This window comes from Passer domesticus, chromosome 6, assembly GCF_036417665.1.
Source record: "Passer domesticus isolate bPasDom1 chromosome 6, bPasDom1.hap1, whole genome shotgun sequence".
NCBI classification, from domain to species: Eukaryota; Metazoa; Chordata; class Aves; order Passeriformes; family Passeridae; genus Passer; species Passer domesticus.
The window spans coordinates 8,061,692-8,089,260 of NC_087479.1; the positions used below are offsets into that span (position 1 = coordinate 8,061,692).

Below are 27,569 nucleotides of genomic sequence, written 5' to 3' on the forward strand. Positions count from 1 at the left end.
TACCTGATTGTGTGATGGTTTAATATTCTGCAAAGAACACACAGCCAGTCATATGGGACATGACAGGTGATCTGAAATCCTCTAAAACGCCATAAGTAGCTTTTCTATGCATAGAATCACAATATGGTTTTGTTTGGAAGGGGCTGTAAAGACCATCTCATCATTAATTAAATACTTTACTGGAGTTTAATTGTCAGAAGTGTGGAGGAATTGGTTCTGCACCTGCAAACAAAAAAACATTTAACAGAGGACTACAGACCTGGAAACTGAAAGTCTCCACAGTGTGTCACGAGTCTTTTAATCCCTTATTTCTTCTCAATTGTCTGTGCATTTATTGTGTGTTTTGTGGTTATGTTGTATCTCCCATAGCAATTCCATTAGGTTTGGCCACAAGATGGCATCTGATTTCATAACCTTCTTTTAAAATATAACTTTTTTTTTTCCTGCCTTGATGGAGTAATGCCCAGTTTTCCTGCAGCAAATTATAACCTACTTTCCTTCTGCCTTAGGGAATGCCTTCAGGGGAAAATGTGGTAGGATTTTCCATGGCATTCTTGGTTGGAACCACCAGCAGAGATGATGGGTGACAGTTGCTGTGAATCCTCTGCTCAGTAATCCCAATCCTCCACCCTTCCAGGGTGTAACTGCTGCCTCTGTCATGATTGTTGCATGGTAAATGAGAACTGACACAAAAACTTCAGCTCATTTCATTTGTGAAATGATCCAGAGCCCCTCAAAGCTGTTGAACAAACTCTTACTGACATAGAGGAAATTTTGCCTGACCCTCTGCTTACAGAAAAACATCTTACAATTTTTAATTCTAACTAAGCTGTCCAAAGTTAGTGGTTATGTGTTTCTTCTTTTCTGCTTCAGAACACCTCCCGTGTCCCTGCATTTGGGAAACGAGGAACAAACAGATTTGAAGGATGAGCAGACAATCCAGCCAACTCTTCTGAGCAGACTGGGAATTCTTCTTCTGCAGTGGCAGGAGAAATGGGTAACTGGGATTTATCAGGGAATCAGACCTACAGCGAATTTCAGGAGTTAGATCCTGGAGTGGGAGTTGGATTAAGCAGTATCTCCATTTGCAAAGGGAGATATAAATTATGCAAAAATTATTCAAATGGATTTAACAGTGAAAACCAGTGATTCAAGGCAGCCAAGCACTATTTAGATAACATTCTGTTTGGAAACTAGTGGATGATGTGAAAGAGGCAATTTTACCTTTTTCTAAGGAACTTCAGTAAATAACAAAATTGTGAATTGCTCTGGAATATTTTATCACTGCTGACCTTCCAACGATTTAGAGAAGGCAAAAAGTGAGAACCATAAAGTTCTTGGTGACTTTTGCATGTTTGTTGCAACCCTGGTTCAGAAGCTCCACACCCCCTTGATTGCTGGAAGCTGATGAGGTTCAGACTGAGCTGTGCTATATTTGGCCTGTGTCCTGCATTCACAGAATCTCAGAATGGTTTGGGCTGGAAGGGACCTTAAAGCCCACTCCAGCCCCTGTCACGGACAGGGACACCTTCCACTAGACCAGGTAATTCAGAACCCCATCCAGCCTGATCTTGAACACTTCAGGGATGGGCAGTCCACAACCTCTCTGAGCACATTCTTCCTCCAATATCTGCTACTCTCTCCCCTCCTCCCAGGGACAAGGGTGAACTCAGGTTTTTGGATCTGACGTAGTGGGCAGTTTCTGTGCTCTTCCTTGAGCTGCTTTGGCCTTAATCCTAATTGATGTCTGTGATGCTATTTTGGGGTTTGGAAATGTGTGTGTACAAAGACTTCCATTCAGAGCCACACAGTCCATATCCTCTCCACTGGACAGCCACAGAAACCATTTCCTCTCTGTTTTGCAACAGATTATTGAAATAGGAACTGTAGCACCTGTGTCCTTGGCTGATCAAACCAAGCAATACTAGAAGGTGCCAAATGCACTTTAATTTCTTTAAATAACAACTCAATAGGATTGTTCTGATCCAGCTGGAGAGAGAAGCTTCAGAAACATTGCAGAACCAAGTGTCCTCTACAGCCCACCAGAAAGGACTGTAAGGACTCTTCACAAATTACACACTACTAGGTAAGAACCTCTGTGGTGGGCTGGGAGAGCACGAAGGAATTTCAGAGATGGGTAGAACTACCCAGGGAATGGGGGACTCTAGGTAATAGTTTGTCCTCTAGTTCACGTTGCTGCTGAACTTATAAATGAACAAAAGGGGAGATTTATCTATGCAATCTGGTAACCCTGTATAAAGTGTAGAAGAGAAGCTAAATGAATAATAGAATCATGGAATTCTTAAGATTGGAAAAGACCTTTAAGGTTGTCAAGTCCAATCTTCAACTGAGGACCACCACCATGTTCACCACTAAACCATTTCCTCAAAGTGCTCACAACAGAGGGGTGAGCACCAGGCAAAGTGATAATGCCTGAAACAGTGAAAAGGATTTTTAAACAAGAAGTTTGGTGAAGAGTGGAACAATTAATCATGGTCCCTATATTGGTGTGTGTAATTGGATTTTCTGAATTAAGTTTTTCTGTGTTTGGGGCAAAGCTAAAGCCTTTTTGTCCTGTGGATTCCTGGTGCCTGGTGAGGGCTGAGGCTTGTCCCACAGGTTTTTCTCAGTGGTGGGACACTGCCAAGCTCTCGTAGGAGAAGTACCTTCTTTTAAAACATTCAGTGTCTTTAATTTCTTTGAAACCTCTTCCTCTCAGTCCAGGCACTAATGACTGAAATGTGCAAATGAGGATGTTTGTGGAGAGGACAGACTCTGTATGATCAGAAAGCTGAGCTAAACCCTCTTTTTAAAAATGGCATTTTAATACAGGCTCTGTTAACTTCATTAAATGTCTCTGCTGATACTTACCCTGCCATCTTAGAGACTTTTCTTTATTCCTATTGCATTCCACAGAAACAAGGAAGGGTTGATGTCTTATTTTTCACTGCAACCACTGGAACAGAGAAATTTTAACTGAGATGACAAAGCTATTTAAGTGTGTAATTCTGAGCAGTAACTTAAGGCTCTGTAAAAGTAACTTAAGGCCCTGAAGGATCCGGATCCAAACAATTTGCTCAAGGTCACACTGAAATTGTGTATCAGAGTGTGAGGCCTAACTCCCCTGCACCTGGACACCCTTTTCTTGCGGGAGACAGATACTGCCCTGCACAGCAGGTGGGGTGGGAAGGACGTTGGAGCCAACCTGCTGCAGCTCTCTCCTGCCCTTCTGCCCTGTCACAGCCACCTCAACTGTCCCAACAACGTCCTTGTGAGTGTCCCATGCCAGGCTAATGGAGCAGGGCTATTTTAAAGGGTGTAAGTAGCAGACTTTTGCTAATTCTGCCTGCTATCCAGTGCTTCCATGAGCAATTTTCCTAGGAAGCTGACAGGACTGAAGGCTGTCCCATTTTCCACAGGTATTGCTGGATCCAGGAGAGGATGTTTGCAGAGTCTGTAACTTTGCACATTTCCATTCTGCCTGAGCCTCCCTTCAGCTCTCTGCGGTTGAGAAGTCAAGAAAAAGCTGCTGTTGGCAGAATTTGCTCTTGTGCTGAGATTTGGCCTGAGGAGCTCAAGGGTGTGTTTTGGTGAGGTTTGCTTCAGGTAATTATTTGCCTCTTGGTGCACTTGGTGGTACCAAAGCTCTGTGTGAATGTGAAAGAGTGGATTTTCAAAGAGCTTACAGCTAGTCTAGAGAATATTCCGGCTAACAATTTATTTTTAAAAGAACTGACTCTCTTAGTGAGAGGAGCTGTCTTTGTTTGGCATGGAGGAGTTTCAAACTCTTCCACTCCAGGTCTTAAGGAAAGAGATGACTGCAACACTGAGAAGCTAAGGACAGCTATCCACTGACACCTCCATTTTCAGCTTTCCACATCTGGTTAAGTGCATTATGGCATTTTTGCTTTTACATATGAATCATTAGCTCTTGGCTGTGGCCTGTAGGAAAAAGAGACAGCAATTTTCATGTGCCTGTCCATATTCTTATATGGAAAGGGGATAATGTTTTTCTAAAATACACTGCGTGAATGCTGCTGTTACTTCTCATCTAAGTATCTCCAAGGTCTCTGCAAATTGTAATCAAAACAGCTGTATGATGAGACAATTCAAAGAATAAGGAAAAATATCAGATCAGCTTCTATTTCTTTTATGAATCCAGAGAGAAACACATATTTCTTTCCTGCTAAGCAATGGGAAATTCCTCTTTTATTCAGATACACTTGAAATGTGAAGTGGGACTACTGTTTATCCATACTCTTGTTTTTCTGCTAATGTGCTCGAAGTGGGGTTTACTTAGAAAATGTGCTTTCTTCAGCAGAACTGGAGTCTTCATCTAAACAGCCTTTCCCAATCTAAGCAGGATAGTAAGTGGAAACGGAGGTTATTCCTCTATTAATCTCCCGTGTGGCTCAGTAAAAGCTCTGGCAACTTCTTGTGTGACTTTCCTGTGTCAAATGGGAAACATTTTTATACTTTCTAGTCCTCACTTCTGTACTTCAGTCCCAAGCCCAAATTTCCTTTGCTGTCAGCTGCCACCTTTGTTCCCTTTGAAGCACCATCATGAAACTTGGGGAGATTTGAGCTGCATTTTGTGCTCTGTTGTCTCACCTGCTCCAGTTCCGACAGCTTGGAACTGGAGAGCAAGGCAGAGCAGCAGCTTTCTGGAAAGGCTCAGACTTGGGAAACCTCTGGTAGCTCCTTGGCAAAGCCACATATCTCCAGTGTCTGAGTGACTTCCAGGCACTCCTCGGGTTCTCTGAGAGTGCTCCAGTGATCCTGGTTGGCTGCCCAACAGGCTTGCTGTGACAGTGACACTTTCTGCCATCTCTCCTTGATCCACAAAACCACCCCAAAACAGCAGCTGCAGAAAACTACAGCTTCTTTTTTCTGTAGCTTTTGTGAAGACAGAGCAAATATTACCCCTTTAAAAGGAAAAGAGGCTTTTTGGGTGTCAGAAAGGAGTTTAAAACGTGGGATAAAACTGTGTCTCAGTTATGAATCTATTCAAGGGACGGGAATACTGGCTCTATTTCTAGAAGAAGCTTTTTCCACTGAACCTGTGATTCCATGGCAGTTTAAGCCAAAATAAATTAGTGTGCTCTGGTCTAGTGCTACCCCTAACCTCGACTTGCACATTCCCACTCCCATCTCCTTCTCTCTGTGTTCTGTGCCTGCAGCTGTGCATGGGGCAGGGCTGCTCCCTACATGCAGGGGGGTTTGCGGGGTGGCAGGAGGGCAGGGCAGAGGTGCTGTGTTTCTGTAACACCCAAAAGCTAAGTCACCACCTGGCCAAAAATTCTGGGAACTTGTGGCCTGCCTTAATCAAATCCACATGTCCAAACAGGAAGCCACTCAGTGCTGTTCTGCAGTTCCATGGGCAGCCTGGGATGGAGAGTGGGGAAGATACAGTGGAGTATTTTTCCTAGTTCTCCCACTAATTTATGCTCTTTCTGACCTTTGCAAAACAATTTAATTTGCAGATGTCCAAACTGTACAATGGGGCTATCAATATATTTCATCCCATAGGAAACTTGTTCAGTGATACTCTGTGAGCCAAGACATCTGAGATCCCTGGACAGAAAGTGCTTCTGTATTGCTATAATTATAATTTTGTTTGTTATTACAAGTTTGTAAACATGGGGCAAGAAGTCTGAGAAAATACCATAAATCAAGGAAAATTGTCCCAAGGATTTGGACATTGCTTTCACTCTGGAGTTTGTAAATATTAGAGTCCATATTAGAAAATTATTTTTCTGCATTCTGTTGTCACTGAAACTCCTGGAAAACCAGAGTGACATCTTCTCCCCATGTAAAAATATTGAGATCAAAATTAAAAACGGCTTATAATTATTTCCACCTTAATTCTTTTCTTCAGAGGGAAAAAAAACCAATGTTACAGGGGACCCAGAGCATTACCCTGTTTGGGCTGTACTGCACAGTTCTAATTCAAAACTGAATCACAGAATCATGGAATAATTTGGATTGGAAGGGACATTAAAAATCATCTTCTTTATACCCAAGATTCTCAAGATCCAGCAGAGTAGAATAAAGTAAGGGGAGCTCAGCTGAGCATCTCTGCTGGTCCCAACTGTTGGAGTTTGTCACAGTCTAAACTCAAGTCTGGGCTTTGTGACCCTCATGAGAAAGGTAGAACAGGTTACCAGCAATGGAAACACTCAGAAAAATGGTTTTGCTTCCTGTTTAAATGTTTCTGCTCTCGCACATGTGCAGCCAGGGTGTTTCCATGGGCAGCACTGCTGGAAGTCTGCTTTCTCCTCCTGCATCTGGGCTGACAGTCAGGAGTGAATGCGGGAGACCAGGCTGACAAAGAACTGAGTATTATCCTGAGGATAAATGAGTTAACCCATCACTGCAAACACTGTGCTGGCGGATTTTGGTGCAATTAGCTCCACAAATACCAAGACATGCAGTCTGCAACCAGACTAAAAGGTCTCCTAAACAATTAGGGGACCACGGCCCCATGGACCCCTGTCATGCACATTAATGTCACTGGCCTTAGCAAGGGGGGTGTGTGTGCTTTGATGCCAGGGGAATCCAGGGTTTGACGGCCCCATAAACTTCATCCCATTTTTGGTCCCACGACTCAGTGGCATTTTATTTACTGCACCTAATAACATTTAGTCAATAAACACAGGTTGGAGAGAAGGTCTAGTGTGAGCTTAATTACCTCAACTCTCTGCCTTCTCTTTTGTTATGTACATCATGGATACTTGACAGCATTAACATTCCTGGAATTGTATCTGCCATCCTTTGTAAAAGGATTGAATACTACGCATTAGTTCGGGCTCGTGGGGCATTTGTGTCTCCAACAACAGCTTAATTATGGACATTGTTTACTAATCAGTATTAAATTGACAGACTATGAGGGCTAATCTGGAGATTAACACAATAGCTTGTTTTCATTTTGTTCTTCTAGCAGTTTATTGAATGCAAGATTTAAAACAAGACCCTTTTGTGAGCTTTACCTTTGCCATCACTGCTGTGTGAGTGGAAAGATCTGTGCATTTCCTTTCTGTAACTTTAGAATTTGGGTACAAACATTTTGCTCAATATCTAAGAACAACCATAAAAGTGTATTTGTTGTATTGGATGTAAAAGCAATACAGGGTGTCCTTTCTGTAGGATCAACAGCTCACAAATCTTTAGGCTCATTTTAAGCCTCCTGTTTGTTCTGTTTCATGAGCTACACAGAGTATCATCACTCAAACCAATGCCAACAGACCCCAGGCCCCCAGGAGTAATTTGTGTAGTGAGAAGATCTGATGTCACTGTGTGCAAAGTCATTCAGTGAAAGCTGTGGGCACCTCTGGGCCATCTGTTTTGCCCATACAAATTATGGAATTCTCTGATAGTTCTGATTTCCCTGTGAAAAATTTCCATTGTTGGCCATGAAAGCTGCCCAGAGCTGAGTTTGTTCTGCACAGGCAGGTGCCTCTTTGAGCATAAGGAATAAGAGGGTTTGTTTAGGGAAGGACACACATGTGAGAGAGTCTTACACACATTGTGTGTCTGCTCTTGTCTGACTGCAGCACTGGTGATTTACAGCCATGACACTGATCTGACATGTCAAGTTTCCAAAATATTCACATCTGCATCCCACTCGGATTTTCCAAGCTGCTAAGAATACCTCAGGTTTTTTAGTCTGGGAAGCTTTGCTTCCTGCAGGATTACTTATCTGATTAAGTATAAATGAATGAATACTCAGTAATAATGAGATCATCTTTTTCTAGATTCTCACTTTCTCCAAGGACAATGTAGAGTGGAAGAAAGTGATGCCACACTGCACTTCACAACACCAGTGACAGTGGCTCAGTGGATAAAACAACCAGGAATAAGAGGAAAAGGGCCACTTCCCTCTGTCCCACACAGGCCAATTCTCCTATGCAAGGTTTAATGACAGTGTGACACTCCAAATTACATTATGGAGCAGCAGTCATTTAATTTGTGGCAAAAAAATATGACAAATCCAAGAAAAAAATCTGACATATATTTCTGAACTGTCCAGCAGAGTGTCTCCAAAGTCAGAGCTCTTCTTGTCCATGCACTCCTCATGCTGGAAGTAATTAGTATAAAAACCCTAATCTTTTTTTGCATCCGAGCCACGCGGTATAATCCAGCCTTTCAGAAGGATAAGTCAGTATTTCTGAGCTCACTTGGATTTAATGTAAACAATAAAGGGCTAACTCAATAAAATGGCTTTGACCCATCAAAATCTACTTTCAGGAGCTGTACTGTGGGCTTGGAGCCCACATGGGGTGTTGTGCATGCTGGAGTCTTCAAACCTGCCTCTTTGGAGAATAGCTCAGAATGCAGATGGACCAGTCCTAAGGAGAGACACTTGTTAGAGATTTTGCACCTTGCTTTTTGGATCATTCTTAAAGAATTTGCTTGTCAAATACAATATGAAACTTTTCTGATTTATTCACAGGTCTTTGGAAAAACCTGTGGGAAGGTTTTTGGAAGAAAGAGGAAGAAGAAAGTAACTGCTTTCCCCCCATTTTTAAAGTTTTTTATTTTAGGTTTCTCCAGAGGACCTTAGTTTTCAGGAAACTTTGAAGATTTCCACTATAATAGTCTGTCTCCTTAAAAAAAAAATCACAAGAATGATGTTAAAAATTAAGGCATTCAATTGCATTTGTTGGTTTCTGAAAATTGAAGCTAGAGGTCTCCAAACATTTCAGCTCACAGCCTCAGACAAGTCTCTCAAAAGAATTGTAGACTTCTGCACAATGAGCTTAAGACCATGGCAAATAGGGCCTTTTATAGTTGTGCTGCTGACTCCTGAAAAGTCTATTAATCACAGGTTGTAATTGGTGTAAATGATTGGCTATTGTAGCACAGGCAAGTTTTATTTACATTTTACTTTTGCTCTTTGCTGCTTAACTCAAGGTGTTGGGAGGTGTCTCTGCCCATGGCAGGGGATTGGAACTAGATAGATTTTAAAGTCCCTTCTAATCCAAACCATTCTGGGATTATATGATTGTGTGGTTGTTCTTTTACAGAGGAGCAGTAGGGTTTTACAAACTGATTCATATTGACTTAATAGCTGGGAATATAAATACATAAACCAGGCATTTAAACTACTATGCACACAGGTTAACCACTCTGCTCTCTGGATCCACCTTTTTTGCTGTTGCTTATATTCAATCCTTTTTAAGCAACAGTTTTGAAAGGGTGGGCACTCAAATGTTTTCCTGGGACTCTTGGGAAGCTGATAAAGTTTGCCAGTTAATCCAATAAAGCTAAGTCTGTTGCATCAGACCACATCAGTCAGATCAGTTTACACTCTGTCTTTTAAAGCAAGTCTTTGTTTATTTTCTTAAAGAAGTACCTGCTACCTGTACATGTGCTCTCTGGGCAGGAGGGACCACCCCACTGATCATCTGTTTCCAAGCCATGTTTCTGTAGGCCATGGAATGTTTTTTGGAAGCTGGATTGAAGTGTTGAATTACAGCAGTATCTGGTCTTTCTTAAAGGCTAAGAAGAACAAAGTCAGCCAAATTCTGTACTAATGTGTTCCAATATTTAATAATGGTTATTACAAAGAAATTACTTTTTGTTTTAGAGTTGAATTCACCTGTCTCCACACAGCCACTGGATTTTGTTACACTTCCATTAGATCAAGAAGTTCCTGGCTCTCAGGCCACTTCTCCCTGAATTAAGCTCAACAGACTGAACTCCTTAAGGCTCTTACTATAAGCTTTCCTTTCCAAGATCTGAATATTTCTTGGAGCCCTTCTTTGAATACTTGAGGAATATTCCAACTTCCTTCAAAGCATGAGCATGAGAACAAAGCAGCTGCTCTAAGAGATGTCTAATAGATGTGTACAGAAGTAGTGTTGCATTTGTTTTTATTTCATAGCTGTCTTACGATCAAATGAACTATTGTTTTTTTGCCACAGCATCTCAGAGATTTGTGCCTGCCCATTTCCCTTTGAAGCCTTACTGCTTTCCAAGTCCATCTCCCATCTGCTGGCTAAACCTACATGTTGTATTTCAACATATATTGAAATGGCCGAGTCACCCATCCATGCTAATACAATTTTTTTTTCTGTCCACTGCAAAGAGAGGTTTGAAAGCAGCTTTTCTCACACCCTGATGACAACTGGATGCACATTACTACTCCCTTAGACCTTTAGAAGCATTCAGGCTTGTTTGTTTCTGTACAATCTCTGACAACCTGACAGGTAAGTGTCTGCAAAAAACCCAAATACTCTCTGGCTCCTCCTCTCCTTGCTGAAGGAGTTGTAACCACTGATTACGTGACTTATCCCCAAGTTTCAACTGTATAATCCTTTTTTATTCAGGGAGTGAAGGAAAGAAAAGGAGGTTTCTAACACCTCCTTTTTCACTACTTTTGCTAAAACATAGAGGTTTTTAAACTTAGTCTCTCTCAAACCACACCACCTTAAAATGCCTTTAGACATTGTCTTCTAGGCCTTGCTGTGCCAGTTGAAGATATGATTACCTCAGCTATTCTTTACCACTGGCACATAAAGATTCCTTCTTCCCAGCTTGCCAAAAACGAGCCAGATTAAATCAGACTGTGTGTCCAAACAGTTTTAGTTTCTCTAAAGCAGAAAAGCCTCAGCAACACACTCAGCTCTGCTTCTCCTTCTCCTGTCTTCCCACAGACTTTAGTTGCCATCAGACTGTGCAAGTGAGGCAGCTTGGAGAAGGCAAATCCATTATTAATTACTCACTTTTAGTTAGGGTTAAACTACAACCACATTTGGTTTCTTTTATAATGCAGGGAGAAATCTCTAGAGAGTAATCCAGACCACCTAAATTCTGGTTTTCTTCCTCTCCTTTTAGGAAAGCCAGGGGTAAAGTTATATGATACAGTTGAGCTGACCTAACATCTTGCCCTGCTGTTGAAAGAGGCAGTTCTGCTCCTCCCCACTTCTCACTCCACAGTATCATGATTATCCCATTCTCAACCTCCATTTACTCAGTTTAATAAGAGATTCCCAGCCCATCTTCCAGGGGGTTGTTAACCCTCTGTGTGAGACTAAAAACCTGTTCTCTGTAAAAGTTGTTGTACTGTGCAACAAAACCAGTTTTCCCCTCCTTCACTGCTTCCTTAATTAGCTAAACTTTCACTTACTGTTCTTGGCCTTGCTTGGGAAGTTTTCTGAGATTTCCTTTATCAGCCCTTTTCTGCAGTCTGTCAGGAGCTCTGGGATGGTGCCTGGTATAATATCATGGATATCAGTGTGGATTCTACTCAAAGAAATACAGCTGGACTTGATGATCTTAGAGGTCTTTCCCAAACTTAATGATTTTGGAATGCTATAGTCCTTCCTGAACTTGGAATCTTCCATCTTCATTGTAATAATATGTTACCTTCATAAAACTACTGATTTTCTTTTTTTCTTCTTCTGTCTCTTGCAGATCATCCTAAGCAGTCTTTATGGGGTTCTCAGGCAGAACTGAGAAATTTTGGGTTATTCTGACCCCTGATGTCTGTCTGGTTTGAGCCAGTGGCAATTCTCAAGCAGCTCCCCCAGCTCATTCTTGCAAGACAAGGGTCTCTTCATAGTTCCACAGTGTCAGGTACAATTACATACACCCAAGGATAAGTATTCTGGGCTTCCTCTTTGCTCTGACATGTTTTCAGTCATCTTTTGTTTCCTTGTCTATGCTTTTTATGTGATTCCTCTGGGAGAGAGTGCAGGAGGCCCTGTGCAGTGATTTGGACCTATCAGTGTGGAAAGATGCTTCTCTCAGCCACAAATTTCCTCTTCCACCTGAGCTAGTACTTTGTGCTTCATAAGGCAAACCCATGTCTCTTTTGAAGGAGAAATCAAAATTTGGACATCCAGTGTAATAGCATAAGTTCATGACCCTCTGTCCATCTGTGTTGCTGATGGGAAACTCTGTAAAGCAAAGACTCGAGCTCAGCTCTGGGAGTATTCTGGGAATTTCAGAAATTCCATGGCCAGTCACTTGCCTTTCACACTCTGTACTCCCTCAGTACCATCCCCTGGCAAAGGGTTGCAAATAAGCTTAGGAAATCACAGTCTGAACCTACAGCACATCCTTGTACTGATGCCAGCCACTCAAGAACCCTAAAAGCAATCGCACAAACCCCAGAGGACCCCGAGGGTGAGCTCCGCACATCTCCAAAGGTGATGCTGCTGTGGGGGCATCACAGAACTGCCAAGTCACAGCAGGACCCCTCAGCTGTGACTGTCTGGTTGTATCACTCACTGTTCACCATGAGGAGTCAGCGGTTGATAGCTTTGTTTCAGGCCAATCTTCCTTTGTTTCCTGCTTTTCTCAAAGCTCTGTCTGTGCTCAGATGAAGCCAAACCTGTTAAAATTACTGCCAGTCATAGAGATGCAAATGTGCATTGGGCTTTTTATTGGATTTTCCCATCTATAACCCCACCTTTTCCTTGAGCAGAGGAAGCAGTGAGGGAGGAAAGGAGCTGCCCTACATTAATTAGAGACTCTGCTTTTCCCAGTGGCAGACTATCACTAATTACAACACATCAGTGACCCCCCACTTGCCTCGATGCTGCTGCTTAATGACCTAATGAGAGGGAGAGGAGGAGCTGGAGCAAGAGGCTGTCCTGAGTGGTTTGAAGTGGTGTAGGGTGTGTTTACTTCACTCTAAAATAGAGTTTGGGCTATAAGATTGGGGTTTGCAACAACAATACTGATATGTTCTCATGACTTGGTATTAAAGATGCTACAAATGCTTCAATTAATGAATAAACTTTGCATCACATTTTTGTCTTTGCCTCTGAGTGGAAGGTCTGTCCCAGTTCCTTGTTTGTGTGCAGATGACCTGCTCCACCTCATTAGCTCTGCAGTGCTGGTTGGTGTGCTGGGAAAGATGATCCTGAAAGATCCACCCATCTGAAAGGGATGAAGAGCGGCAGCCCAGACAAAGCTGCCATCCCTGCTTCCCCCACCGGAATTGACTCCATGAGGGCACGGGAACAGGGATGCAAAGGAGCAAAAAGCTCCCATTTCCCTTGTGAAATGAATGAGAATGTTCCTGCTCTGATTTTTTAAATCATGCACATGCATTTAATATTAAACCATATTCTATAATCAACAGTCCAGGTCCTGATTTGAGTTAAATAGTCCTCGGCTGGGGAACTGACCTTCCCATTCCTGTGGCATTTGAAACTGCCAGCTGCTGAGTTATTTTTGGTGTTTTTTCAAGAACACAATGCACAGCTAGATCCAATGATCAGCCCCTGAAGGAAGTGCTGTCCCCTTTAGTTTTGTACAATTATAAATTTAAAATACTTTTGATCCTTAAAAAATTCCTCTGTAGCTGGATGAAAAATACCCCTTTCCTCCTGAAAGGCAGTATAAATAGCAAACTAACCAGTCAACTAAAGTAGTAGATTTACATTTTTCAGAACTCTCTAATTCACTTCAGCTCTCAAAACCTGATATTTAAAAAAGGTGTTACTACAATTCAAAACAATTCAGCAAATTTTTGCCAGATGATGTGGTTTAAACAATATACTGTATCTCTTCTGCCACCAGTGAGATTTGACTATTTACTCATAGGCACTACAATATTTTGCTGAACAGGAATGTAATAAAATATGTTGTTAAATTAAAATTATTCCTAAGAACCTAAATTAGTTAAATGTCAGTATCTGCTAGCTCAGATAAAAGGGAGAAAAACATTTAGGAGGGATCCAGAGAATCAAGTTCAGGATGAAATGAACTTTTCTTGTCTATAAAGCAGTTGTTGAAGTCTCAGGAAGAGAGATTTGTACTGGGAATGCTGTTGGCATAGTGATAACCATCAAACTGAATGGACTCTTGGAAAGAACAACACTTGATAACAGCTGTGTTTGCATTAAACATTTTTAGAGTTCAGTTCAGAGCAGTTTTGCACCATATATGTAGAATTTTTATGCAGAATTTGCATACAGAAAGCATGGAATGCTCTTTACTGGGTAAATTATTTGCTTCTGCTATTTATTACACTCCCCCCTGGGCCCCCCCATCCCCTGGGCACACGTGGCTGCAAGGATTTGAGTTAGTAGAGAAAACAGGTGTGCCTGGTCAGAAGAGCAAAAAAGCAAGTATTCAAGGGAAAAGTAGGATTTTTGTCTGAGAGAGATGTATAAAGCAGCCCTCCCTCTGGGTCCAGCTAAAGTGACCTTTTGGCAAGAGTGAATCAAGGCACAGATACCACGGGCTGTATTTACCTCAGCTAATGCAGATGCTTTAATTCTCTCCTTATTTGGCAAAGCATTTAAGGACAATCTTAAGTAAGGAATATTGCTGTACCAGGCTTACTGTCTCCTCTCAGGGAAAAGGATTCTTCTAGATGCTTCTTTAGGCCATCAATGCAATGGGCCACAATATCTCACTTTAGAGAAACCTCAGGGAACTTGCCTGATAAAACTGAAACAGTCCAACACCTCATTTTAGGAGACAGGGGCATTCTCACTCCTCTTCCTTGCCCTTCTTCTCAATGATGTGGATCAATTTCCTCTGTTGCAGCTGCTCCCCTACTTGCCTGACTGCAGTAAAAGCTGAATCAACTCACAAATCTGTAAGAAAATAATCTTTTTTCTTTGTGCAGGTGTAGCAAAAACATTCCTGCAGGCTGAGGGAATCTCATCCGAGGTCAGGGGAGTGCCAGGGAACACAGAAGGAATACTGCAATGTGATGGATTCTTTCCTTCCAGCAGAACTGGCCTCAGAAAATTGTCTCCTGTTTTCCAAAAAGCCAAGGATAAAGTAAACCCAAAAATCTGACTTCAGCTATCCAGAAAGCCAAGCATCAAGTAATCTGGTCTAGTGGAAGGTGCCTCTGCTCCTAGTGGGATTAGAGCTAGATTATATGTAAAATCCCTTCCAACCCCAGCCATTCTGTGATTCTGTGATCACAGCCCAATGCTCCACAGCCCACAGACCTCACCTCGTGTTATCCCTGGGTTTGGATTCAGAAGCGGAGATACAGCTTATTTGGAGGTACAGCTTCTTTGGAGTTACTTCTGGCAGCAGTGTCTTTCCATGAGCCTCAAAACAACTGAAGGTGAAGCTCCCAGAGTGGTGCAGGTCCCACCTGCCCCCCTGCTCCAGGACAGCATAGCCTGAATGTGCTGGAATTTGGCTGAAACACTAAAAATATTCTTTTTCCCCTGAAATGTACCTTCTGATTTTAATGACCCAACGTGTTAAGTACCTGAATTCTATTTATCATGTGTAAAATATAATCTCTGTCATCTACTGCCCTTAACCCCATTTTGGGTCATCTCCTCTTCAGAGGCTGCTGCCTGAGACACTGAGCTGGTCCCACCTGACCTGCACAGATCATGACATCTCAAATGTCCTGTGATACACTGATTTCACCTGTGTCTGAGGTAACCAGACCATTTTTCTTTCCAATGAGTAATAGCAGACATCATCAATTCTTTTGGTATTTTTGCTTTTCTAATAATGAAACAAGTGAAAGCCATCAGAAACTGGAGGAATGTGGTCCAGTCCAGAACTCCTTGTGCCCTTAAACTGGAGATTCAGCTCAATTTATTTCTTTAGTCTTCCTTCAGTGCCATGTAGAGGTGGAGGTGACAGTATGTGCCACTTGGGGTCTAATGTCCCCAGAGCTGAGACATTCCCTGTCCCAAAGGGCTGATCACTGGTACATAATCAGATTTCCTTGTGGAGCTAGAGTAAACTTATCTTCCATGTTCCTCCTTTGTGTGCAATCTATACAAGGCTTTATTGTTTTAAAAGAAGGATTTTGGGCTAAGGGAGAGCTGTGCACTTTTGGAAACATCTTTTTTTTTTTTTTTAAATTCAGGCTGAGAACAGAATTCATCTCATTAGGCTGCATTTCTTGTGGAGGGAGGCAGCTGTATTCCCATGGTTTGAAAGGGATGGAGTGTCCATGGAGTGTCCACTAGGACCTTCCCACTCCCAGTGTCCCCTTGTGCTTTCTGAGTGCTTAGAATTCCTTACAAATTACAGTCTTTTGTGGTACAGAAAACTGTTCTATTTTAACCGATTGGAGGGGTGATAGTGCTGGGGGGAATATAATAGGCTGAGAAGTATTTTCTTACTGTGCCTGATGGTTTGTTTAGGCTTCTGTCCTGCACCAGGGTCTGAAGGAAGGAACCCTTCCAGGCCCAGTGGGACTCCCTGTCCTCTATCACATCCTGAAGTGTGGCTTCACATGTAAAACCCACAGTCAGCTGCAGCACCTCCATATACTTAAAGTGATCAAACAGAATAAAGAAAATGAGTTACCAGATATAAATCCCAGAAGAGTGACAGTTCCTGAGCACTGGGCAGGTGCCAGTGCTCATTTCAGGTGGTAGAATGATTATTAAATCCCAGATCACTTGAATCCAATAGGAATTGTGAAAAACAAGAGAAAAACCCAAAACAACAACAACAACAACAAACTAAAAGAAAACCCCAAACCCCAAACATGAGGAAATCGTTTCCAAGATGAAAAACATTTAAGTTTACACTAGAGAGACAATAAGCAAATTATTGACTGCAAGAATCCCATTTTCAGGAGGCTGTGAAAAGTGTCAGGAGAAGGGTCCAGAGATCAAAAGGAGCCAAAAATGTTAACAGATCTTCCTGAGAACAAGAATGTGGCAGCAGGAGACTTGTCAGAGCCACCAGGGTGACAGCATGGAAGGCAGAGAGACCTACATACTCTGTAGGGTACTTTAAAGAATTTGGTCCTCCCTGCTCAAAGCCAAAAGAGCTGAGAGCTGGCAGTGAGCACCAGTAAGCCCTGAGGAACTGCTAAGCAGCTGTATTGCATCTATTGTTTTTAGGATTTGTTTTCTCAGAATAGTTTGGTTATAAGAGCTGCCCAGAGTCTGTAGATCTGGGGATTTCCCAGATCTACAGTGGAAGAAAACAAGTAGCATCTTAAGAGTGAAGTATTTTTAGTTAGAGCCTGACTGTATCATCTGTGAATCAAATGTCTTTCTATCTTAAAAAAAATCTTTATCATCCAGATTTTCAAAATTACAGTGAATTCTCACAGCTTTGCCCACAATTCACATATCCATCCATTTCTTCATCCACACAAATCCAGCTTGAATAATAAATTAATGCATAAATACAGGTGAGTGCCATTTGTGTAACACCTTTTGAGTTAAGGTGCAGTAGGAGGGCAGTACATGGACTGATGTCAGGAATCTGTCAGGAATAAATATTATTGATAATAAATCCTGAATATGCAGCCAGTATATATTCAAAGAAAACAGCATTGCCTTTGTTTCTGGTCTCCTATTATTTCCTTGATTTTCACCCATACTATGTCCTAACAAATATAGGATTTATTCTGGAAAAGTCCATACAGTGTTCTGTCCTTTAGAGGAAGAGCAAGCTCCTTGGACTGAGGGTAAGAATGCATTAGAGGCAGGAGAAAGTTACTGGAGGAGAAGTAGGTGTTTCCCAAAGGTATGCTGCTGTGGGAGTTGAGAGAGGAAAAGAATTTGCTGCAGTCTTGTGAGAAACAAACACCCCTTGGGATAATCCAAACTAATAAACCCTCTCTTTTACACTATTAAGAAATTTCTTCCTACATTCTTAATGTACCACGTTTCCTGGTGCTAATGATGTGGGTACTTCTTTCCTCAAATGTGTCATTTCCATTACACTTCTGCTCAATAAAATCTCATTTCTTCCCTTAAGATACAAAGGAGCACAAGCAAAAAGAAACAATTCTGTATTTTGGAAGATGTCAAACTCCATTACTGTGTCCTAAGTAATTTAATAAAATAATGAAATTTTCCCTCTGACTTTTGACATGTTTCTTAGTGCAAAATGTCCAATTAGCAGCTGTGTTACTGAGATGAGCTCAAAACACCCACATGCTCTGAGTTATAACCTAAAATGCAGAGATAAGTAACTTTGTAGTCATTATTCTGCATTATCCACCTGATCTCCAGGCGTGGAGAGCAAAAGCTCATACAAATAGAGAATAGAACAGCTGCTTTCTTTAAAGGTGTGCCCCACAACTGAAAATCTCCGTTGTAATTCTGATATGCAAAGAGGAGGAAGGTGGCAGGGAACAGGAAGAACCAATGGATCCTGCCAACGGGATCCCACCTCGTTCAGGTGCTGCTCTTTTGAAGAGGTTCTGCTTCCCTGAAGAGCTGTGCAGGTGGGGAAGGATTTCTTTCTTTGCCCTGGACACCTGTAGAACACAGCCTATTACTCAGAGAGTTGCAAGAAAACATTCTCTTCAAGATCACTTCTGTTGAACCTGATAGGAATTGTGGCACTGCCTTCAGTGGGAGCTGGATCAGGCCCTAATCTGTTAAAGAAATACCAGGGACATGCCTGTTTTCCCCCCTGGCCCCACTTTGGGTTCTTCTGCCCCCTCCACTGTTTATACTTCTCAGGCAGGGCTGGTTTGATTGCAGCAGCACAGACAGGATCCCTATAACCCAGCACCGTGCTGCAGGTTCTTGCTCAGCCAGCTCCTCCAATTATTAGGGGAATAGCCTCAAAGAATCTAAGGAATCACAGTTATTCTGGGGGAAAAAAATCTGTTGGCTGCAAGTGAGTGTGTAGAGAAGGAAAAGAATGATCTAACATCTTGATTCAACATGTCTGTTATATCAATCATTTGCTCTGAGTGGGTAGCAAAGATATGATCTAATAGGTGCAGGATTCTTATTTCCTGTGACAAGCTGAGCATGCCTTTTGGGTGAGATCAGATTGTTTTTATTTTGGTTTATTCACCAAATATTTTTATTAGCTAACTTCAATTGTAATGTGGGAAAAAGCATAGAAGTAATTATTTTTCAAACTATATAAATCTCTTTAACATCTTGTAGCTCTCTTACAAAGCTTTATGGTATATATTCTCTAAAATTTTCTAGTGATGTGCTGATTTCCTCCCTGTGTTCCCAAGCTCAGGTTCATCTTTAGGTATAAAAGTTATTGTTTTCCTTTAGAAAAATCCAGTTAATAACACTGCAGTCATCCTCAGAGTTTGCTTCTCTCAAATTCAAGAAAAGCAGATGAATTAGAATGAAAAGAAAATTACCATCATCTGCTCTGGAAATCAGCAGTGTATTTACAGCGATTAGCAGCTGGATTGACATCCACAATCATATTTAGGCATCTCACTATGCATGGATTTCCCTGGGAATTCAGACAGTTAATTAGGATTTGGTTTGATTATCTCTGTGCACCTGGCTCTCTGCCTGGTATGAAGTGTTAGCAGGGTCAGCCCCCTCAGCTCATACGCTCAAATCTGCCATGATCCTTCTGTAGGCAAGGCCATGTGCTCCCCAGTGACTCCATTGGAGTCAGGAGAGCCTGGAGGCTGCTTCTGTGCAGCTCGTTTTGGAATCTAAGTTTTATTACAAATGAGGAGCTTTCCATCTTTTTTTTTCCCCTTTTATGGCTTTGTGGTGATTTCTTTGCCTTCAAGGTATCACAGAAGCAGAAGGGTAATAGGAGCAGGTTAGCAAAATACAAGATACAGCAAGGAATTGTTCTGGTAATCAACTTTAAAGGACTGGGACACTGAGTTTCCTTCAAGGCTGGTTCCTTTCCTTCCCTGGATAATCATTAGTGCTTTCTGCAGGCAGCACAGACAGGGTTAGGCCAGTGCAAACATTTCCACTGGTAAAGGTTTGGAGTGACTTGAAGGCAAGTGCCCAGAAGGCAAAGCTGAAATATCCCATGAAGGAACCAAAGAGCTCCCAGTGCCAGCCAGTCCTGCACTGCCCTTGCCAAGCCATGGCCTTGCATCTGACTGTATTAAAATATGTGTAAATAGACAAAAGATCTTCAACCACCAAATAATCCACATCAAATTCATGGCTTGACAAATCCTTACTGTTATTCTTTCCTTCAATCGGCTTTGTGTCATCTGCAATCTTTAGCAGCAGCAGTGCTGCCTCTTCCTCTGAACTGTGGAGTGTGTTTGTATGGCACTGTCCACAGTGAGGTCCCTGTGCTATTACCTGTGCACCCCTGGGAGTTCCCAGACTCTATTCTTTGCACCTTTGGATTTGATTTTCTGTATGGAGTGTTTTCTCTTGACTATGTTCATACCATTATTTGGGTGTTGAATCAAGTTTTATACAGCACTGTTTGAAAACTGACATTGTGTGAAGTGTGTCTTGCAGATTTTTAAAATTTATTCTGTGAGCTCCACTACTTTTAACAACAACAACAAAAAAAATATTTACAAACATAGAATTCCAGAATGGTTTGGACTGAAAGGAACCTTAAAGCTCATCTCATTCCACCCTCCTGTCATGGACAGGGACACCTTCCACTAGATCAGGTTGCTCCAAGACCTGTCCAACCCAGCTGGAACACTTCTAGGGATGGGGCAGCCACAGCTTCTCTGGTTATGAAATCATGAAATAATTTTAAGAATTTAAGACTTGTATTCCATTTCGTCAATAGGAGTGATATTATCTAGGTTATGAACCTTTGGCTTTAGAACTGAGTGCATGTCCTCACAACGTTATAAAAATCTTACCTGGAATTGATGCCATGTTGATCCTTCTGTAGTTACCCACAATCCCCAAGTTTTATAGAAACATTGGTACATAAATTAATTTCTGCACATTCCTTGCTTTTGCAACAATTCTTAAGTAAAAACTGTACAAGTTCAGAGTTGTACAGCTCTTCAAACTCTTAAGGGTAAAGTATCTGTATCCAGGTAACCCTGTGGTAACTGAAGCATCAGAAAACGGAGGTGAGGATCAGGGAATTGCCTCTGTATGGGACAACCCTGAGTAATCTGCTTGACATCCATGTCCCAAAATGGCTCCAGCAAAAGATGTTGTAGCCTTGACCAGCTTCTACCAGGCTTGGAAAGGACTATGTGTGGGACTAGTGACATCTACACCAAAAAGGAGTTTCCTTTCCAAGTCTTGGAAAGCAAAAATTGCAAAAATAAGGTAAGAGATAGATAGATAGATAGATAGATAGATAGATAGATAGATAGATAGATAATGAGAGAATTCTTTCCTATATTTTCTTCTCCTTTGACATTGTTTACCATCTCATCTTTGGATTTTGAGACTTCAAAGTTCAACCTTCAAAGGTTAACACTTTCTGCAGACAGTAAGAACCAACTGCAGCCTCATCTCCAAACAGTTAATGCACATTTCCAGAGGAGACGGCTGAGAGAAAGGTGCATTATCTTTGTAAAGAAAAAAAAGGAGAAGCCCACTCAACAATTACTTTTCAAGACAAGCATTTAGGCAATTTGCCAGAAAAACATAAAATGCTGTCCCTCATCTGCAATGTGCATCTTGCTCTTGCAGCTTGTCCCAGTGACTGCTTTCAGACCTTTGAATAGAACCTAGAAAATGTTGTATTTCAAGGAATAGCCCTGGAAAGCTTTGATTCATTGCTTGTGTTCAGGATTTGTGAGATGAACTGTAATTGCATATGTTATTACTCTTGCAATATTTTGTATTACGTTACTGCACATTTATAGACCAAAACTTTACAGACAGATAGAAAGCAGCCTGAGAAGGAGGGAGACATAAATCAAGGTATAAAACTGCCCTGAATAATATTTTATGTTTTGCTATATTGACCTGGAATTACAGGATAAAGACATTTTCCACTGGTGCCCTGTTCTTTTCTTGCTTTCCCTGTGTGTGTTTCAGGTTTGTTGGAGTTCTCCATTAAATCCAGAATCTGTATCAAATGAGCTGCAGTGTGCTGCAGCACAGAAAGGTTTCAAAGCAACAATTACTCTATTATTTCAGCAGAGATTACCTGTTTGAAAGGAAACCCACACTGAATCCTTTCTGACCTGGTTCTTATTGTGATACTGATAACAAGCCACACTTTCCAGTCTTTATCTTACCTCCTACAGGGTAATCTTTTCTTCTGGAGCTTAATTCTGCTAATAGCACCCTTGACTGGTTGCCAGACAACAAACACAAGCAGGTGAAAACTCAATGGCTCCAGTCTGACCGCTGATAACTCGTAGAGACTTTTTATTCTCAGAATTCCCTCCAAAATATCCAGCTTGACCAGTGGATAATCAATTGCATTCCTTGTATGCATCTGCCTCCTTCAGATTGGTTATTCTTTGAAAGAAATTGTGATGATCTTTTCAACAGTTTCAGATTCTTTTTTTTCCCCTCCTCCAAACAACAGTAAATAGCAATTCCAGATGGTAGAAATTACTTTTAAATTAAAGCAGTTAATACAGGGAACGTATGCTTATCTAATTCTCCTGTTTTAAGTGGTAACAATATGATGGAAATGGGAAAAACTGATGTGCACTTAAGGTATGCAAAATAGCTTGAGATTGTAAAATGCTTTTTTCCTCCCCTTTTCTGATTTACTGTCCATGAAAAAGAATTATAGACTCGTGAAGAAAACAGAAGTTTTTATTTGCTGAACTCAATAGGCAGCTTTCTGGGGACTTGAACTCTGCAAAGTGCTGAAAAAAAGATTACTGCATTCCATGGACAATTTCTCTGTTTGAACCAAATGGGAGGGATGACAGGGTGCTGTGCTCTGCCTTTCTGCTTCCCGAGGAAAAACTCAGACTGTTCATTGTGTGTAAAATCACATCCGTAAAAACTTTGCTGAATTATGTATTTGAGTCTGGATTTAGCTTTGGTTGTGGATGCCCCAACCCTGGAGGTGTTCAAGGCCAGGTTGGATGGGGCAACCTGATCTAGTGAGTGGCATCCCTACCCGTGGTATGGGGTTGGAACTGGATGATTTTTAAGGTTCTGTCCAGCCCAAACAATTCCATTATTCAATGCTTATATAATTTAACCAGTTCCTTTTAAAAGCAATGAATGTAGAAGATGCTCAGCACCTTGCAGTTCTTCAGACCATGAACTAAAACCAGTACCACAAGGAGAATGGTGTCAATTGACCTGAAATCACTGAAAGTGTTGTAACTTACACCAGCTGAAGGTTTGGTAGGCATTCATTTGCTTTTTCCAAAGTGATTTTGCTTTTACTATTTGTGTATATGATTATAAGGTAACTGTTAGTGTTAAGGAGGAATATGGTTGGCTTCACTGGAAAATATAAAAGTATCCACTGTTCCTTCAGGGAAATCATTTTAATAGATAACAGCATGTTGTACAATGTTTCATCAGTGATATTTAGATCTAAATTAGGAGCAGTTGTGAGATGGGTTGCCGATTTTCTTGTGATAAAAGGGAAATAGTTCAAGAAATATAGACCAGATGTTATCTTAATCCAATCCTCATGTACAAGAGCACACTATGAGACAGTAATAATAGTCCCTTCTACCTGTTTCTAATTTTCCAGCTCTGAAACACCCCCTGTGAAAAATAGATTAAACCAACACATCATTTATGAATCGGCACTAGCGGGTTGGAGTTTGGATGGAATGCAGCATGCGTGGCACCGACCGGAGGGTGCAGCCACCAGATTTTGATCCATGTTTAAAAATGCTCCTTTGACAGTAATGTTTAAGACAGCAGCTCTCAGTGATTTAAAAGGAGAGTAGCCAGTTTGGGTTTGAATCAGGTTTTTGGTTCAGCGTATCCCTACACAGTTTCAAATTTGTCATCAGTGTTTCTGGGCAGTATATGTTATACAATCCTCAGCAGGCCAAAAAACCAGGGGGTTGATCCTCAGCTGCTGTAAATCAACACTGATCCACTGATTTAGATGGAACTACACTGATTTGTACCATCTCATGGTCTGGACAAAGTGTATTAACTTTCCCCATGAAAATCCTCCCCAACAAAAAGCTCCATTCACAGTCCTACTGCATAAGCAGAAACTAATGTGTCTCTGTTCTCGTAATAATGTTTAATACCTGCATCATTTCCTACTTGCTGGGGCAGTCGAAACATTACTCTTTGCATTGACGTAAGAGGCCGAGTGCTGCGCATTTGTAATATTTGGGACAGCTTTTTCCATAGCTCCCTGCCTGAGTTTGAGCATTTTGCTGGAATATCCATGTCTCTTGGCATTTTTATGCCGAGGAGGCTTCTGGGCAGCTCTCTAGCAACTCAGGAGACAAGACTTTTATTTTCATTTGAGGAATGCAGTAATATAAAGATAATTATACCTCAATATTCAGAACTGTAAGAACTACTGGAGGGGGGTTTGTTCACTGGAAATAGCAATAGCTGTGAGGGTACCAACAAGAGTGTTAATTAGACTGCTTTATCTAGGCCAGACACCCTCACATTTTGGAATATTTCAAGCTGTTTAGCAAGCAGAGTAAAATCCTGTTTTCCAGATCGGATATTTTCATATTTCTATGAACAGAGGAAACCAGAGCAGGCGATGAGACAATTAATCTTCAGAGACAGCCCACACAGCTGGCTGGCTGCTGCAAGGATTCTGCAAGGACAGAACAAAAGTTTTCCTTTTGAAGTGAACTCCTTTGCTACTCTTTTGTTTTTAAAAGAATGTATATGTACAAGAGAGCTGGAGAGGGTCTTGGAACAAGGAATGGAAGGACAGGACAAGAGGGAATGGCTTTCCACTGCAAAGGGAAGGGTCAGATGGGATATTGGGAAAGAATTCCTGGCTGTGAGGGTGGGGAGGCCCTGGCACAGGGTGCCCAGAGAAACTGTGACTGTCCCTGGATCCCTGGAAGTGTTCCAGGACAGGTTGGAAAGGGCTTGGAGCACCCTGGGGTAGTGGAAAGTTGGAACTAGATGATCTTTAAACCCCTTCCAGCCCTAACCATTCTGGAATTCTTCTGGCCCTTCAGAGCCATTCTTTCCAGCATAGGTTTGCCCAATTATCTTTAAAGATGTTGAAAAAAGAAACCCCACACCCAAAACACACCAGAGGGGTGAATCCCTTTGCAATGCCATACCATGGAATCCCAGAAGGGTTTGAGTAGGAAGGGACATTAAAGTTCATCTCATTCCAAACCCCTGCCATGGCCAGGGATGCCTTCCACTAGCTCAGGCTGCTCCAAGCCCCATCCAACCTGACCTTGGACACTTCCAGGGATCACAGCTTCTCTGGGCACCCTGGGCCAGGGCCTCCCCACCCTCACAGGGAAAAATTCCTTCCCAATATCCCATCTAACCCTGCCCTCTGGCAGTGGGAAACCAGTCCCTGTGTCCTGTCACATCCATTGTCCAAAGTCCCTCTCCAGTTCTCTTGGAGTTCTTTTAGACCCTGCAAGGGGCTCTGAGCTCTCCCTGGAGCCTTCCCTCCTGCAGGTGAACACCCCCAGCTCTTCCAGCCTGGCTCCAGAGGTTGTGTGCTCTCACTGAAGAGCTGGAATCTCTTGGATTCCGCTATAAGATTCATAATCCAACTGTGCATCTATAAAGACCCATTTACACCCCATGAGTGTTGTATCAACACATTAGGGAAAAAGTGGTCGTTAATTCTGTAGGAGAGTATTTTTGTTGTGTTTTAACCATTAATCCAACAGCTGTCACTTTATTTATAGTACTTCAAGGCCCTACTTACCCTACTTGCCTTTTGAGGGTCCAGATTTATTTGGTTCTGTGCATATCCATTCAGGGAAATTGTTATGAATCGGCCAGTGTAGTAAGATGAGGCAGGTGGATCAACAGGAACAGGAGGTGATGGGATCATAAAGGAACAGGACCAGAAGATGCAAAAATAGAGTCCAAGTTGCCACATGCCCTGAACTGCTTAGATCAGTGAGTAAGCTGTAATTTCGGATACGAGTGCTTCAGAAATACAGATGGAAAACTTGATGGATTAAAGTAGTTAACGAGAGAATAAGATGAGAAGAGAAAAAAATGTGGAGTGGCTGAAAATAGTTATAGGGAAGAAAATCCACCTGTGGATTGAGAAAGTTTGAGACGCTGCAGCAGCAGAGCTGAATACACACAAGTGATCAAAATGCAAAGTGCAGTTTAGAGATCTTGGTGCTAAAAGGCACCGGTGGTGGTGCTGGTAGTGGGGTATGTAGGTTAATACTGAAAGTGTGTTATTAGTAATGACCAAAGACCTTTAGCCTCCTGTCCAAAATCCTTTTTTACTGTATAGAACGGGAAAGTAAACTCGATCGTGTTGGGCTATTTAGTAAGCTATTAGTGCATTCATCTTTTCATCATTTGACAGGTGGAAGTAGTAGTCCAGCTTTTAGTTTTAATTATAAGGGATTCCAGATGTAGAATAGGACATAAATTAAAACCAGATCTACTCATATGTCTTTTCAAAGTAAGCCAACTTCAAGGTATCTGCTTTTCATTTCAAAATGTTATTAAAGCTATTACTAAGAAATTCATAGTCTTAGCATGCTCCAATAATTGACACCTTTAAAGTGACTAAACAGATTTAGAGTGTGCAGAAAAGTAAATTTGTCTTAGAGAATGACTCTAATCATCCATTTACATAGAGAGGACAAATCAGTGTTTGTGTTGGGAATGGCTGGGCGAGCAGCCGGTCCCGATGGCTCTTGCTGCCTCCTCCTCCTCCGCCTGGCCTGGCTGCTGGGTGTTAGCTTGTTTCCATGATTGTGCTACTAGGCAAAGGAAGATAAAGAATTAAGGGTTGATCCAAAGCCAGTGAAAGTCAACGGGAGTCTTTTGATGAGCTTTCTGTCATAGTCTCCTCCCTCTCATGTTGAGCTATGTTACTTTATGTTGGAAGTAGCTTTTTTTTTTTCAAGAAAATTAAATCCAGAACCACATTTTTGTCACAGTGATAGTGTTCTTAAATCCCTAACTCTGCAAGGAAACCTGCAGATCTCTTTCTAAAATGCCTTGCTTTCCCCAAGACCTATTTATCTGGTGATACATTACAACCATGCAAATAACACTGTACATCTGACTTCATAAAAAGTCTGAGGTTTCCAATAATTAGAATGATAGCTGGCAAGTCTGATAAATTAGAGAAATAACTTGTTTGGTGTAAACTGAGCCTGTTTCTGAGGCAGAAATGTTAGGCTTTTATCCTCTGGAGTGTGATTGAAAGGGTGAGAAGTTAATTTGGCAGCTTCGCTTCTATGGTTTCATAATGTTTCTCCTCCCCCCTCCCCTCAGCTTCAGGGAAGGACTGTGATTTCAGTACTTTGCGCCTGCCCTCATACAAGGCAAGAGCATGACCCGAAACGAAACCCCTCTCCCCAGGGCACATCCTGAGCAGTAACAGCTTGGCTCAAGTGTTTCTTATGAACAGCCGTCCAGAGCACTTGATCTAAATCATGCCATTTCCTTCACAGTATGGCACAGTTAACAAGTCAGTGCATCAACACAATCTGCAGATGGCAGTTCAAAAGGTGCACGTTCCCCAGCAAGATAAAGGGCAATGAGTTCCATGGGTTAGCTCATTACTTGGATTCAGGCAGGGGCTCCGTAGGGGTGTGAGGGAGGAAAAGGGGGCAGGCAAACCTTGAGAATGCATGTCTACACAAATAAAGGCAGCGTTGCAAGAAGCATGTTATTGAAGTAAAGTGCAAACAGCTTGCAGAGCATGGCTTCCTTCAGAGGTGGCTTGTTTTGCCTCTGAGAAACAAGAGGAAAAGGGGAGTGAAACCAGTGGCTACATGCAGCCTTCATTTATCCTGGCAAATAGGACAACATTCTCTAAACAAACCCTCAAAATTCACAAGAGGCCAGCAAGCATCAGCCAGGGCTGGGGCT

General features: G+C 41.8%; 1 long non-coding RNA gene across 12 annotated transcripts in view; it reads left to right on the forward strand.

Annotated features, from left to right (window-relative positions):
- The window catches only part of LOC135302551 (uncharacterized), a 139,529-nt gene that overhangs the window by 27,172 nt on the left and 84,788 nt on the right, over nucleotides 1-27,569 (forward strand). Inside the window, exons 4-6 of one of the 12 annotated variants that reach the window (XR_010364130.1) lie at nucleotides 3,420-3,606; nucleotides 8,453-10,211; nucleotides 11,419-11,743. The exons of 5 other annotated variants lie outside the window; for them this stretch is intronic. This is a non-coding gene — a long non-coding RNA (uncharacterized LOC135302551). Of the gene's footprint in view, nucleotides 1-3,419; nucleotides 3,607-8,452; nucleotides 10,626-11,418; nucleotides 11,744-14,593; nucleotides 17,603-27,569 lie in introns of those variants that run through there. 6 more of the 12 variants (XR_010364134.1, XR_010364137.1, XR_010364129.1 and 3 more) reach the window with 6 other exon arrangements.